The 15,336-nt window shown below is 41.8% G+C and overlaps 1 protein-coding gene across 1 annotated transcript in view; it reads right to left on the bottom strand.

Moving 5' to 3' along the window:
• lpar1 (lysophosphatidic acid receptor 1) overlaps positions 1–12,672 on the bottom strand; it is a 58,102-nt gene extending 45,430 nt beyond the window's left edge. The window contains exon 1 of the mRNA XM_033646797.2: positions 12,187–12,672. The gene's annotated coding sequence lies outside the window, so the exon portion shown is untranslated. The remainder of the gene's footprint in view (positions 1–12,186) is intronic.
• Between the last annotated feature and the right edge of the window lie 2,664 nt (positions 12,673–15,336).

The following is a 15,336-nucleotide window of genomic DNA, read 5'->3' as shown; positions in this document are numbered from 1 at the left end:
AATACTCTTTTGCACTCTACTGCTTTCTTGACATGGGCAAAACCATTTTATACTCTGATCAGATTAACTGTGGCAGGGCTCACTTGCATCTCTATTTTTAGCAAATACAACATGGTCCATCATGTGAATATAAACACCCTCAAAATAAAGTGGAGAGTCAGCAATTTAAGCTCATGGTCACGGTTTCACTTCAGATCCAAAACTGCAAAGTCAACACAACAATACAGAGGGGTCACCAAGTATGAATGAACATGCGACGTGTATCTCAAGTCGTGAAGCGCAGCGCTGTAAGAGGGTTTTTCCACTGCACAGCACAGCAAGTTCAAGATATTTGCAAAGACTACTGTTTATATTCAAGGGATATTCCTGAGATACAGCTGGGTATTAAAATTATTTCCTCATTTTTGCACATTTTGGTTCCTCTTTCTGTTGCTCCATTGCCTAATTTCAGACATCCTTTATACAGTTTTAAGCCTCATATACACACAAACACACACACACACACACACACGCATGCACAATAGAATTAACACATGAGCAGTGAAGAGTTGACCGTGCAGTAAGGGCCACCACATGCTCTTTTCTCAAGCTGATGCGGTCCAGTGCCTGCCAGCACGAGCCTCTGAAATTGCACCATAGTGGTTTTTGCTCTCAAAATTTTAAACATTGCGGCCTGCTGAGCTCATGGTGCGACCAACAGCTGATTAGAACGGTTGGTCACTCTGACCAAAATCCTTTTGTCTAAGTCGCATCATAATATAATCCTGATATGTCTGCTCTGCTTCCCAATAGAGGACAATTTAGAGGTCCACTGCCACATACACAGAGTCTCACTGTCAGATATGGTCTCTGGGAATGCCATCGCATGCTGTTAAAGATGCTGTTGTGCCGCCTAGATTGCACAGTAAACTCAACTTTCTGGGTGGAGTGCAATGGCAACTCCCGCAACAATGACAGCACAGCAGTATGTACACATTAACAGCTGCAGAGAGTGAGCATGAGTCTGTAGAGTCAATGGGGCTCAACAGGTATGCAGAGACCTGGTTTTCTTTCTTTCTTTTTCCACTCTATTTCTTTCTCATCATCTTTTTATTTTCTCAGTGCCAGCCTCCATTTCCCTGAGTTGGCTGGATATGTTAAATACACTGATTGCCCCACAGGAGCCACGTCTCACAGTCCTGCAAAGATAACATGACTCATTTTTGGGGTGCTAACCCTGACTAGCTACCTTGCTAACTAGCTAGGAGTTGTCCCTCTAGCTTGCACAACTCTTCTGTACATTCTCTGAGGATTAACGACATGAAGCAACCATGAGAATGTACACTATTTTCAAGGGGATTTTCAGCACCAGATGTAGTAAAACGATAGGGAACAGCTGAAAGACATGATAAACAATTCCCATGATGGCTCCTTATGGAATCTTTCCTGTATGTTCCCAGGGTCTTATATCCTTCTTCCACCCAAATTAGCGTGTGTATGAAGGTTTTTTAACCTGGAGAAAACCTGTTACAAATCGGCGACGGACTGCTTTCCCATCACCAGTAGAACAGAGGTGTGTACATGGCTCTACAGTCAGAAGATGACTATGCCTTTCTGTTTCATTTTTACTGATGTGCCACGTTCAATGTCATGGACAGGCCGGAAAACAGGTTAGCAAACAGCGGTCTTTCTTAAACTCGGTGCTGACTTAATGTGGGGTGATGTTAAGGCGCTGCTTGGATGGAGACGGACGATATTTTGTGGCCGCCTGTCATTGCATCATTCTGGCAAATGGACTACAATTAGCGTGCACACCAAGGTGTTATATTTCCATCAAAGCCGATCGCAGTTGGAGCCAATAAATACCCAATACTACTGCCATTTGTCCCAGGAGTGAATGCCGATTGTAGCCTTTCCCATTAAAGACAAAAGCCAGTAGTTAGTGGGTGTTAGTGGGGTTTTTGTGCAGTGGAAAAGGAGCTCTAGTCTTGTGTTAAGTTTTGAGCATGTGTGTCTCTTGATATAAGCCAACACTGTGAGAGACTGGTGAGGGCTAGTGTGAATCACAAAAGAACAAAGCAAGATGGCCATTTAAAATGCAGTTTGAATAATAAAAATCTGTTCTGTCCAAAGTCTTAAGTCAAGAGAACTGTTTTCCCTGCATATTTTAGGGCTAATGTATCAAATATTAGTTTGAGAAAAGGTATTTGCACATCCAACTGCCATCAGATACAGGTATGTTGGGAAATATTACTTGAGTCTTTGAACAGAAAATCCTACGCACTGCTTTTGCTCAGCCTCACAACTTTTTAGTAACACCAACATTTCGGTCTTCCTGGACCTTCGTCAAGAGTGTTCCAACACTAAGAGGCTGTTTACATGTACACGGTGATTTTGATAAACGGAGACATCTTCCTTCGTTTGTGCCCTTCGTTTACACGCAAACGGAGATTTCTCCTCTGAAAACGAGTCTTTCTAAAAACTCCGGCCAGAGTGGAGATTTTGGAAAACTCCGTTTGCGCGTTTGCATGTAAACTGAGATAAACGGAGTTATAGGCAGTCGACGTCATAGTATGCGCCAGAACTTGCGCCTGTGTCAAAAGTGCGACCTATGTTGCTATGGTGACAATGGATACATGGAAGGCTTGAGGTCCTCGTTACACTGCCACCTACAGGTTTGGCATGCTCTTGTATATATATATATACACGGGTAAGTGTAAACGAAGATCTTTTTGAAAACGGAGACGGTGAAATGTCCGTTTATGAAAATAGCCGGCCATGTGTAAACAGCCTCTAAGCTTAAATAGAAACTGGCCCACCCATTTCACAGGTGTGCAAAGGTGTGAGGCAAGTAATTAGCTGTGGGTGTGTTTCTCAATAATTGTCAACAGCCTGTGCACCATATGCCACATACACCACAACTGAAAGAACAAGGGAACAAGAAAAACAATGTTGATCTTATGAGTGAACACATCGGCCTTGCAGCTTTCATTAATCATTCAAAAGGGTCAGCATTGTATTCTCTTGTGCTTTGTATTATAAATTGGTCTTTTGAGATCCCCAGATCCTTAATAGCATGACATGCCATGGTATCTCATCATCTTATCCTTTAGGAGATAACGGATATTTAAGCTCTATAGCCTTTAAAAGAATCTTTATTGCGTAAGAAGCTTCAGTTTTCAGGTTTTCCTTTGTTTTTTTTCTTGTTTCCTTGTTCTTTTGTTTGTGGGATATGTGACATATGGTGCACAGGCTGTTGTCAATTATTGAGACACACCCACACCTGATTAATCCTCCCACACTTGTGCACACCTGTGAAATGGGTGAAGCACTTTCTAGTTAAGCTGAGAGGCCGTTTACACGTTGTCGGCTATTTTCATAAACTGACATTTCACCGTCTCCGTTTTCAAAAAGATCTTTGTTTACACTTACCCGTGTATATATACACAAGAGCATGCCAAACCTGTAGGTGGCAGTGTAACAAGAAGCTCAAGCCTTCCATGTATCCATTGTCACCATAGCAACATAGGTCGCACTTTTGACACAGGCGCAAGTTCCGGCGCATACTGTGACGTCGGCTGCCTATAACTCCGTTTATCTGCGTTTATCTCAGTTTACATGCAAACGCGCAACTGGAGTTTTCCAAAATCTCCACTCTGGCCGGAGTTTTTAGAAAGACTCGTTTTCAGAGGAGAAATCTTTGTTTGCGTGTAAACGAAGGGCACAAACGAAGGAAGATGTCTCCGTTTATCAAAATCACCGTGTACGTGTAAACGGCCTCTCAATGTTGGAAATAATGATGTTGAACACTCTTGACAAAAGTCCAGGATGACTGAAACGTTAGTGTTACTAATAAATTGTGAAGCTGACCAAGAGCAGTGTGCAGGAATTTCTGTTCCAAGACTGGAAATTTTCAAATATAACATTCGTAGATTTTAGCTGTAGGTGGATTATTTCAACATATTGACCCAGGGAAATATATATTGAACATTTGACCAAGGGCAACAACATTGTTGAGAACATAAAACTTTTCAAAAAGTCCCCTTAATGTGTCATAATAAGAGGATGCTGTGTTGGGTAACATGGTAGCATAGCTACGCTTCCCTTCACCATCATCATCCAACTGAACATACAGTGACCACATTATGAGATAACAATGTCAAAAATGTCGACTATTCTCAACTGCATTTTTTGTGTGTCACGTACGCGTACACACACAATGGCAGCTGCGTCTGTAAACTGATGAGAACAGCTTCCTGTCAAAACCACAGTTTTATTTTTGCATTATCTGAGATGAAAATGAGGAGACAGAGAGACGAGTGGGAGGAGGACCTTTGTACATTTATATTTTAGTGTGCGTGAGCACAACATACAGATAGTGTTTGATGGCCAGAGCAGTCTGCAGTGCATTATCAGAACTATACCACGGCCATCTATACAATCATTCAACAGGACATCTTTAACAGTTAAAGAGGCCTTCTTACTGGTTGCCAAACTGGTGATGATTTTAACACAGTTTCTCTTTCTGCCTGTGCCAAGTGGCCATGCTAAAGCCTGATGATACAATACAAGGTCTTCACCCCGGCCTTAATTTTGTAAATCCATGCAATTCTGCATTGTCACAACCAGGTGGCACTTTGTACAACATGTTCACTAAAATATTCCTCCAACAAAATGTAGATGGTCACTATCCCCACCACCTGTCTGAATGTCTCACCACTATACACACTATTAATGCAAGTATTTCACTTTTAAATGTGGGAAACCCCACTAGAAATTGGCAATATATTCCTTTCCCATTGCCAGTAGACCAGTGTTATTCTGGTGTACCACGATCAATATTACAGATTTACAACCAGGAGGTCACAATGAGACTGAAAATCTCTTTTACAAGAGAGACCTGGCCGAAGTAGCAGCCACTGAAAACACGTTTAAAATGCAACAAATACAACATATAATCCAAAAACCCACAATAAAACAACAACTATTCAAACATACTGGCCTCAAGCACGTGTCTCTATCGTCGCATTCTATATGCTGCCCTTAAATTCATCAATGGATACAATGGATGCGCCTAAAACAGGGCGAGTAAACAGTAAAAAGCATGGAGGCCATTGAAGCTGTTAAGGTGGTTGCTTCTTTTGTCGTTCTTTTTCATATCTGTTACTTCATCACTCTCTCTTTCAAAGGTGGTGCTGACTAATTTGGAGCAATGTTTGAACACTGCTTGGACGGGGAAACACATGGAATTTTTTGTTGGTCACTGTATACACCATTAAAAGGGCAGGAATTTGCATGTCCATCTGGATGTTGTATATCCATCCCTGCAGATCGAAGCCATTCAGAGCTAGAGCTGATAAATACCCATGATTATTGCAGAGTCATTTGTCCCAGGAGCAAATACTGATTGTAACCTTTCACATTAAATACAAAAGCCAGATGTTAGTGGGTTTTTTTGTCCAGTGGGAAAGGGGCTTTAGACAGCAGTCCCATTAAAGGCAGTTTTAGGAGTGGAGGCCACTACTTTTCAGTTTATTAGTTGAATTAAAATAAGTCAAGTTCTCAGCAGCAGCTGTTCAGTTCCTTGCATCAATCTGCCATTTCCTCTTCTGTCCAACCAAAGGAGAGCAAGTGTGTATCTTCCAAACAAAACTGAAACCAGCCTCACAGTCGTTGCTGGTGATCACACAGGCATTTTTGCATATCACAGAATATGATGTTTTTATCATGATAAAAACAAAAATTACCGAGCACAAGTGGGACGGTTGAAGCTTGAGGTAGGTTTTTACCTTTTTTCACTGCAGCAGATGGACTGACCATTGTGTGTTACACTTACAAGTCCCATGTCACTGCAAACCAAAAGCATGATCAAGACCGACTCACTGTGGCGTGTCATGCTTTAAAGATGTGATCGACCACTAAATCATGATAAGCCGTTGAAGAAGAAGAAGTGGTCTGACCACAGACTCACACATGAGTTGGAAAGGAAACTGAAGCAGAAACATTTGCATCCTTCTTCAGAATTCCCACAGAAATGGCGCTGTGAAGCTCCACAAACAAACATGTATACAAGTGTGAATGCAAAGAGCACTTAGGAGATAATGCTGGTGATAAAACTAAGCTTTGTACCAACTCTTGCTAGAATCATTTCCCCGCTCACATGCACTTGAAGGAGATTTCTTTCCTCCACAGTGGCTCACAAAATGCGACTGTGTTACCTGCATGAATGTGGAAACAATCTGGACCTTGGAAGTAAGAATGGGTGGAATGCAGGTCCTTAGACGAGGGGGAGGAGGAATCGTGCCTTCAGTAATCACAACACAGATGTTTCAAGGACCCTTTCTCTTGACGGATGTCGGAGCTCACGCAGGGAAACATAAAGCAGTCATCTTCGGGGGAGACGGTAAGTCCTTGCAGTGGGAGTTTTGTTTAGTTCACACAAGGAGGTCAGAAGTCAGAAGCATCAGCTTATCCCTGATGCATTTCAGCATTTCACAAGTTGTGGAATAACTCTGGGATGAGTGTATTTTTGTAATCCTGTCAGATCTATCAACCAGAACTTTGAGGATTAATAGCCTGCACCTCTTCCCTGGTTACTGAGGAAACCACAGAGCTCCTGAGAACTATGCTGACCTCATATTTGGAGTGCTGGTGTGTTACATCCAGGGTAATACAGTGTGATTATCCACTGAGAAGTCTTAAGATACATGAAAATGAGGATGGCCAATACAATACAATATTTGCTAAATATTTAATCACTATAAACAGATATCTGAATACATATACACCACTGAACACTGTCAGTATGGTACCTTTGGAACCAAAAGTAACCCTTCAGACAACCCGCTAACCTGCTAGACCCTAGCGTTTCCACAAACAGTACCCTTAAATGTGGGCGGGGTTGTCACTCACTGCTCCATCAAGCACCAGCTGTATTTCCTTATCACTGGTGACCTACACCTCGTTTATCATCCACAGAACGAGGTTGCATGCCGATATTTTCAGAACAAAATAGAACAAGCTGCAGTGAGAGTCTCTCTCCATGGGATATTTATTATTTATTTGTGCATTTAAGGGGCGATCACACAGAAATGAGACGCTAGAGACGCGGACGCTTCAAAGACGTTTGAAACGCTGGAAGTGCTTATTCAATGCGCGCTAGCTACTGGCGTCTGACGCTCATAAAGTTGAAAATATTTTAACTTTTCAGTGTCTACGCACGTCTAAAAAGAAGCGTCTACAAAAATGCGCGTCTAAAAAGACGCCGGGAAAAACGCCCATCTAAAAAGACGCTTGAACGCCGGTCAGATGCGCCGTATCACGGGAAAACAATGGTTTTACTGGCGTCGCGGTTCTAGTGTTTCATCTCCATTCCAGTGTTGCTGGAGCCCACAGGAAAGACGCTCAGCGATGCATTTTTTTTCTCCTAGCAAGTCTAAATTGATATATATTTTAAATGCTTGAGGATCCACTTATTACTAAAAGTGCATGTCATCCAAGAGAGACAATAAAAACTTAAGTAATGGCAAAAGTTGTCACAGTGAAATTTAAGGTGTGTTGATGGATTCACATCGTCAACTCATGCACTGGGTAACATTACAAGTTAACGTCCCACCTTAAAAGTTGCCGGCAGTCGGCCCAGTGAATTAAATTTTTTTCTTTCTCAGACTCCTGCTGCTGCAACAGGCCATAACAGTAGTTAAATGAGCTTCAGCACCAGCCACAACTCGTCCTCTATTGACCAATCAGACTGCAGTGTTCACAGCTCCATCTTTTAGTACCAGATCTGTGTGCTAGGTACCCCAACAGAGGGGGACCAAAAATGGGAATAGTACGGAACAGTTCCATTGGTACCATCCACAACTTTTCACAGTGGAAAAAAAGCATGCCGAACTGAACTGAACTGTATCGTACTGCTCAGTGGAAACAGCCTATGAGGCGCAAAGCATCCATCATTGTTTAATGACAATTTAGCTTTTAACTAACTTTTTTTTCTGCATTCATATTCAGATATATGCTTAAACAGATAAGCTGAACCCCAGAGGCTTATTATCGTCCGACCAGTTGTCAATGGGTTCTGAGACTGTGAAGTGTTGTGGAAAGCTTGACTGTTATCTCGTGCTGTATGTGACACAAAATAAAGTTCAGTAAATCTAACAAAAGCGCAACCGTTCTGCTTTTAATAAACCATTATCTCTTGCAGCTTGCTCTGTATGCAAAGGCTGTCACAGGGAGGCAACATTTTTATTTGCTATCTAAACACAGCTCCAAACTGTTATTCTGTCTCAGTGTCTTCCTGTCTTCTCCTGTCATCTTATCTCCTCATGTCACAACCCACTGCAGCAGCTGTGCTTGTGCCAAAATGCTGGAGAATATGCATCATAATATATCATATGTATACGACTAAGATATGGGTAAAAAGGTCACGTTTCTGTTTTCAAGGAAAGGAAGCTATTTTATCATGTGAGTCACATCCTATCCATCTAAAATAGTGTGATGACCCTAAACTGTCTTGAATCACTAAAGCTTATCATCTCTTTTGTTTTTTAAATTGTCCAGTTACACATTTGCGTGAGTGTTGTCAGCATATTGGTAAGAGTGACTAAATTAAGATCTATAAGCAGCAAAGCTGGCTTTGGTTCAATAAACCATAGGTCAGGACACCAAGTGGGCTGCAGCCCTGTTTCTGAGGAATTTCGCAATAACAAGTAATAATTCTTCATGTCCAAAGTGGAAAAGGTTAAATGTCTTTTTTTTTTCACCCAAGGCTGAACATGAAAAAGACCCTATGCTTTAGTTATCTTATCCCACTTCTGTCTATGGCAGTTGGATGTGTCTCAGCCTAGTTAAAGTCAACATGCAAGAGATTTCTCAAAGCGTCATACCATAACATGAAATTGTTTAAAGGTTCCCACATGTCAACCAGGGGAAAAACAGTTTACTGTAACATATTAAGTCAACAAATGCAAAATATTATTCTGAGAATGTGGATTCCGTAAATAAAACAGCTTGAAAGCTACAGACCTAATCTATCCACAGAAGTGTAAATGGTCCTCACACTCCAATTTACCATCAAAGACCCCCTGAGGTTTGTGGCAGTGGGTGGGAGGTAAACAGTGTTCTCACCATCTCTTGTGAATTCACAAATAAACACACACACACACACACACACACACACCATTTGAGCGTCAGATCAGTATTAATTGGGTAGCATCAAAAGGGCACAGACACCTAGCACGCAGGGAGTATATGGCTGGTTTTCACTGTAGACCTTTATAAGTGGCTAAAAAAAAGATGAATTGCAAACTTTAGCCCTTTTCAAACAGGAGTTGTGCAAATTTGCAGGAAAGCCCAATCAGTCTTTTTTCAGCATTGGCAGTATAAAAGCAAAATCAGGGAGTGCAGCAAAATGCCGCCTACCTACATTTGTTTATACAGAATGCACCTTTTTCGGGGCAATGGGGGCGTGAGCAAGTAACAAAACCTGTAGCTCAGCGTGTGACGTAAACAGTGACGTGGGAGGGAAGCCGCGGCTGGTCAGTCCTTCGGTGATTCTCTCATAAGTCGGCCCGTCCTTCACCGTCCCCGTCATCTGATGGTTAATGGCCTTTTTGTTTGCGAGGACAAGGAGGGCGCACAATTCCTTGTCTCCCCAGTTGCTCATCTTTACAGTGTCTGTCAGGTTTGTGTTTCCCTCTTGCTACTAGCTGCTCGCTAATTCCTGCTATCAGCTGTTTCCTGTTTATCCACCGCCAGTGGCTTGCACGTGCGGCGTCATCAACAGCTCCTCCCGTGGCGGAAGGTCGCCTCATTCTTTATAAACCAAAAAGCTTCTGTCAATATGTCTACCCTACGAGGCGGAAAATTGGGCACCTCGGATCAACTCGCCAATCTGGCTCTGTGTGTTTAAACGCTCGCGGCTTGCCGGCAAAACGGCCCAACATTTGCGGAAAATCTGGCAGTGTAAAAGGGGCTTTTATTTCTTGAGCTCATGTGGAAATGTGGGTGAAAGAAAAGCCATTGGATCACCAATATATGGAGAAAATGAACATCCACAAAAAATCAAGGTGATTCGCCCTTTTGTATTTATTTTCTATTTTCAGGGACGATAATTTGCATAAAGGCATCAATAATTGTCTTAACAGTGGCACTAAATGAAAGCTCATATAATGACCCAAATGGACAGAGCCACCAGTTCCCTCTTCACTGCTGTCTTTGACACTAACTCTTGTCAAGCCGAGTCATGTCAACAACAACAAACAACAAAGAGAACAGAAGAAAACAATGAACATAACAGAGAACAAACTGCAGCACAACAAAGATGAAGGCAAATCAAGCTATTAAAACCAATCATACCCCAACAAGAGGATGTGGGTCTTTAGCAGCACCTTCAAGGCTTCTGTTGGGTTTCTGTAATGCCTTGAAAGGAGGGTGTAGAGAGACCGATGGAAACTTCCTGAGCCACCTGTTTGCCCAATCTCAGATCATGTGTGGAACATTTAAGTGCTCAGTTCTTATCTCTCCTTTGATGTGAGTTTAAGCACAAATGCATTTTTTTCAGCCTGAGGGTTTAAATGAAGGAAACTCAAGAGGGTAGAACAATTAGCAAATGCTTGCCTGATGATGGCACTCGAGGGAAAGGTCAAGAAGTTACCAAAAGTGTTCAAATTCGACCTCTGAAGGTGACAAATGTGCACAAATTACATAGCAACTGGGACATTAGTTTTAGTCTGAGAGACTTAAATGTTAATCAAGTAAAAAGTCCAACCTGACCTGCTATCAATGAAACTTCAAGAGGCTCCAGAGAGATTAGGAATTCCCCTCTAGGGACACAAATGCCAAGTTGCACAGCAGTCTGGCCAGAAGTCATTGAGATATTCTGCTTAGCACAAAAATGTTGGACAGCTTCATCAACCAGCACTTGTTGGGCAGAAAAAAAGTGTTTAAGATGCCCTTCTTTAGAGTAAACTTTTGCAGCCTCTGAATGGACTCAGTGAGCATGACACACGTTCATTACCACCTTGAACTTTGTGGTTAATGCGTATTCCTGTAAATGCTAAACATTACCAATAATCCTTTTTATGCGCACCTTTGATTTGAATGAAAAACCAAAGCTATTTGCATGAGTTATCATGCCATCAGAACAACAGGAAGCACCTGGCCCAACCTGATCCAGATGCAGGAATGATCATTAATATGTTGTGTTCTGTGTAGCTTAAAAGACACAACAAATGATGTCTTTATATTTGTGTCACAGCAGGACAAGTAGTAACAATCACAGGCACCCTGCTGCATACTTTATCTCCATCCTTGCTGCAGGTGATGGAGGTTAACATTCTGTCTGCCTGCGAATCATCTAGCATTTCTGATCTTGTTCTGGCAGCTGCAGGACCAAACCACATCACGAGTCTTGCCAGTGTCCCATCTCTAACAGAGTTCAGCGAGACACTAAGTTAGTTCATGGAAGTGTTGTATTTGAAGGCCTGAGTCCAGGGCACAGCACGGTGTGTTGACTCCTGCCGGTAGTAGACAGCATCAAGGCGCATACTTTGTGAGGATGCCAACACCGCAAGAAGCGTTTGGGGACTATTAGTCTGCTGCTGGCCTCTTCAGCATGTTTAGCAGTTACACCTACAAGTGCTGACACTAATATAAGTATTAAGTATGACAGCTGATTATGGATAACTTGTTTTTTGTTTTGTTTAGGAAGGGGGTTACATTTGGGGGTGAGAAAGGAAGAGGTCCCATGAAGAAAACAAAAAATTCCAAACACATTCTCTGACTGCACATCAGCGTGGAAAATCAAGACAGATGTCAAAGTTTTTTACTCCCAGACCCAACGCCCGCTTGTGATTTTTTTCCGTTCACTCCCTTCCACAAATATTGTTCCAATCCCAGTGTTTGATAAAGAGCCCAGCTCTGGCGCAACAAGTCCTTCATTCCAGCCAGCCGCGTCCCCGTTCTCGACCCCTGTGTGCGCACAGCTCCCCATATCGAAATAACGGTGCGCACAGCGGATTCAGGCATCTGCTAATGCCATCAAAGGCTTTATCTCAACCGAAGGCTTTCCAGCCGCGTCTACGTGGCAGGTATACTTTGATTATGTAAAGATGCCCACATCCGTGCGTGCATTTAAGACGCGCGTAAGTGCGCTTTGGAGAAGAACTTTTTTAAAAAATAAGGATTCATGCAATAAGAAATACTTACTGTGTTTTCTTTCCAATGAAAGCAGTAGGTGGGTAGCTTACTCCCTGACTGGTTCCTGGATGTCCAACTCAAGTTTGATTCGAGGTGCCTGAAATCCCTCCAACAGAAAACTCCTAGAGACTCAGCCTGTGCAACTCTTATGTCAAAGTCGCAGCGGTGTAATAAAAGATTCCAAATCCAAAATACAGCCAGGTAACCCTTTCATTTTATGTCCGTGCAGAAAAGCAACACCTCCTCCGATGCTTTATTGGTTTTTATTCTCTCCACCAGCAGCGTGTCCCTGTTTGTGAAGTTGTTCAATTGATTCGTCTCCGGATGAAGTCGCCTTGATGCTCTCTGCTGTGTCTCCGTGCCTCTCTGCGCTGGCGCGGCGGCTCCGCCAAGCTCTCCCTCTCTTTCTCTGACCGACCGACTGCCACACACACTCTGCAGGAGAGGACCTTTGTCTGCACATGACGTCACTCACACACACACATTCACACACAGACACACACTCACTGCAAAGAATGCATTTGAATAAAGAGTGGCAGTGACATTTGCGCACGTTATTTGCTTTTTTAAAAGGTGTCACAGCATTTCACTGCAAATTAATAAAAGTGAAGAGTTTTCTTTAAACTGGTGGATTTTTATTCTTAAAACACAGAAAACAGGTGAAACTTTAGTACAAACAAGTGCATTTAATTAATCTAATTCGAATTCTTCCCACTTATCTACTGAAAGACTGATATTTCATGATGTAAATGTCCTGTTACTGAAGACATTTCTTGTAGTATTCGCAGTTGAGAGTTGTTCTTTTTCCCTCAGAGCCTAATTGGAAACACATTTTTTTTCAGTAACTTGTTAGGAAAGAGACAGGAAAGGAGAGAGGGGTGGAGTGAAGGGGAGAGAAAAAAAAAGAGAGCGTGAGACTGACACTCAGGGACTCAAAGACATATTGTATTCCTTACCAATTAACCCTCCACATAATACACTGGAAATATTTCCTCCTGTCTGCCGGTGCCGGTGTCCAAGTGAAGTGAAAACCTTTTTTTCATACGGGGTTCTCAGGTTATGAGAAAGTATTTGGTGAAGGGACAGTTATGTCTGCCAACTTTACACCATCTGTGAACACTTAGTGAGGTGTTTGTAGTAAACCAACCGCCGCCGCTGTGGAATGAAATGAAGTGTAAAAGCCATGGTGCATCGAACAATAGGACATTTGCTCATTTGTCCCATTAAGTCGAATATGTCACTTAAATTGAATGTTATTTAAGCACATCAGTGCCATATCCTCAAAGTACACCATCACTCAGACGTAATTCAGGACAGGCTCCACAAGCAAAAGTTTTTTCCCCATGTAGAACTATTGCAGATATTTTGATTGTTGTTTTTTCGCCAGTCATTTTTAAGTAGCTCTGGGATTTGCTTCTTTTCTGTTATTGCAATGCAACACTGAATATAGGCCTTTTAAGTGTGGGTCAGACAAAACAAGACATTTTTTGGCATTACCTTGGGGTTTAGGAAGCTGTGGCATTAAAAAAAACTGGCATGTTACAGACCAAATTATAAACTGATTAAACAAATATTTTGTGGTAAATTGGCTGCAGCCCTAATCCAGTGTAGAGTGTTACAGTGGAAGAATTAAGCATCTTGGACGCCTCATGATGGATTTATACTTGCAGAGCTTACACCGTAGCCTTTGCTGTTGTGAGCATTTATACTTGTGCGGTGGTGTGTCTGTGTCAATCTGCAGTTACCCCCAAAACACTAGTCAGCGATGGGTTTTCTGTGAAGTGCTGTGAAGTTGAGCTGATTCAAAACCCATCCAAAACACACATTAAACACACATTAAACATGGCTTAATAGCAACAATTTCAAACACAAGTACACAAATCAGCTTCACTATAAGTCGCAGCATTCACAGATAAACACTTGTCTTTATCTGGACACATTTTCCCCACAAATACAACATGCTAATGTTTTTAGCACAAGCCTATGGCACTTTACATTGTATAAATTAGCTTAGTGGCTAGTGGACTTTTTCTTTATTCATATGAAGCCAGGGACAACAGCAACATTTAACAAAGGTAACGTTACAAATTTCAGCTCCATTACAACTCACAGGGTTCACTGACAAAACAACTGTCTTATACTAAACACGTTTTCCAAACAAATATAACATGCCAACGTTATTAGCACTAGCCTATGGCATTTTACATTGTATAAATTAGCTTAGTGGCTAGCAGACTTTTCCTCTACTCATATAAAACCAGGGACAACAGCAACATTTAACAAAGGTAACGATACATAATTTGGCTCCCTTACAACTCACAAGGTTCACCAACAAAACAACTGTCTTATACTAAACATGTTTTCCAAACAAATACAACAAGCTAACATTATTAGCACAGGCCAACGGCATTTTACATTATACAAATCAGCCTAGTGACCAGCAGAGATTTCCTGAAGCCAGAATAAATCACAAACAAGACATAAAATGCTATTTTTGTGGAGGCTTTACTGTCTTCACAATTTATTGTTTCTTATCTGTGAAATTAAAGTAAATAAAAGCTTTGTTTCCACTGAGGGAAATGGTTTCAGCTTACAAAAATGACAGGAGGTCTGCGTTGCCACGGTGTGTAGTTACATTTCTGGGGAGGTGCACGTCAGGCTACGACATAGGGGACGGCATAGGTTTTTTGCCTACTGGCAATATCTATGATGCCATGGTTGTTGATTCCTCTGATTTTAGAAGTGATGCTTCTGTCCCCTACTTCCTGTTTACCTTGGCTCATCATGCAGGTCATGAAAAACCCAAGCTGTCCAAATTAAATGACAAAAAAGGTAATTTGTCATTACCTTCTGAAACCAACCAATGGCAAGATGCCATCATGTGTCTTTGTCTTCAAAACTCTTAACAATGACTTACAAAAATAATTCAAAATGACCCTCTTTTATTTGCCACTGTAATAACAGTCCAGTCACCAGAGAAAATGTTGGCATTGTACTTTTCGTCAAGTTTCATTGCATTTCAAGCCAAGACATAGCTATGTTTTAGTGCCAGCAAACTCAAGTATTTTAAGCCAAAACATGATTTTTCCTAACAACCACCAATTGGTTTAGCAGTAAATAAGGTTTAGTTAGGTTTAGGCACAATAACAACCTAGTTAA

This window comes from Epinephelus lanceolatus, chromosome 19 (genome assembly GCF_041903045.1).
Source record: "Epinephelus lanceolatus isolate andai-2023 chromosome 19, ASM4190304v1, whole genome shotgun sequence".
In the NCBI taxonomy this organism is placed as follows: domain Eukaryota; kingdom Metazoa; phylum Chordata; class Actinopteri; order Perciformes; family Serranidae; genus Epinephelus; species Epinephelus lanceolatus.
This window is presented reverse-complemented; position numbering and strand designations above follow the sequence as displayed.